General features: G+C 48.0%; 1 non-coding gene across 1 annotated transcript; it reads right to left on the bottom strand.

Moving 5' to 3' along the window:
* Nucleotides 1-331: 331 nt before the first annotated feature.
* Nucleotides 332-403, bottom strand: TRNAP-AGG. The gene has a single exon. It is a non-coding gene; the product is annotated as a tRNA-Pro (tRNA).
* Nucleotides 404-1,269: the final 866 nt, after the last annotated feature.

The raw sequence follows: 1,269 nt of genomic DNA, 5'->3' as shown, positions 1-1,269 counted from the left end.
AGCTTGTCTTTTCTTGACCTCCTTATCACTGCTGTTCATCTGAGTCCCTCTGAGAGGCTCTTTGTGCCAAACACAATGCAACCTTTAGCTCTAAGTTTCTTGGGTTCAGCTCCTGATGCTATGCCAGTCTCTTCCTCCTACTTTGTTTGGCCTTAGTGGAAGTAATGGGGTATACACAGACCACAGGCTAATGGGGAGACTGACTGACTGGCATTTTATCTTCAGAGTCCTTTATTTACTCACTACTACGCCATCTCTTTGCTTCTACTCTAGAAAGGGCAAACAGTGAATACGTGTGTCAGGGGACAGAAGAAAAATCCAGCAAAAAGCAGGGCTCGTCCGGGATTTGAACCCGGGACCTCTCGCACCCTAAGCGAGAATCATACCCCTAGACCAACGAGCCAGTCATAACACACTTTTACTGTATGTGCCTTCTCTGCCACATCCACATCAGTTTCAGCTGTAGTTTGTGGTTTCTACAGGCGGCCTCTCCTTCCATACTGGCTCCCAGCCCAGGCCTGCTGCACTCCCTAGGCCTCGCCCCTGGGCTCTCTCCTGCTCCTCCCCAGTTCCAGGCAGGGCCCCTTCCTTCTCCTAACCTGCCAGTTCTCCCCCTAGGGGTACCCTGGAGTTTCTGGGGGTGCTGCCGGGTAGGGGCGGAGAAGAAGCCAGGCTCCAGCGGAAGCTGTCTGACATCTGCACCCAGTGAAGAACCATACTATTTTCTTACCTCATCATGATCACGCCACCAGAAAAAATCCTCCGGAAAAAGCCATCGACCTCCTAGGTGTGGACTTAGCAGGCTGTCCCAGATCACCTTCACTAGGTGACATTTGCTAAGTTACTCAGTTTCTTCATCTGTCAGTTGAGGAAGTAATACCTGCCTTGTTGGCCTTACAGGGTAATTCGAGGATCTGGTGAGACAATGTCTGTGAAAGCATTCTGCAAACTGTAAAGTGCTATACGAGGAAAAGGGGTTATTATGATGGCAATATGATGGCGGGGTGCGGGGAGGAATACACAATAGGAAAGCTGCCATGTAATGCTTACTATGGGCTGGGCAGTGTGCTCTGTGCTTTACAGAGCTTAATTAACCTTATAAAAAACCTTGTGAGATGGGTGTCATCCCCACTGTAAAGAAAGAAAACTTAACTAAATTCAGCTTATAAGAAGAATTTTTATCTGACTCCAAAGCCTGTTTTAAATGCAGTGCACACTGCTACCAAGATTTCTAGAAAACCAGAGATGGGAACAAATCCTGTAAATATC

Source organism: Pteropus vampyrus, unplaced genomic scaffold (assembly GCF_000151845.1).
Source record: "Pteropus vampyrus isolate Shadow unplaced genomic scaffold, Pvam_2.0 Scaffold33, whole genome shotgun sequence".
NCBI classification, from domain to species: Eukaryota; Metazoa; Chordata; class Mammalia; order Chiroptera; family Pteropodidae; genus Pteropus; species Pteropus vampyrus.
The sequence above is the reverse complement of the archived record's forward strand: the minus strand, read 5'-3'. Positions and strand labels throughout refer to the sequence as shown.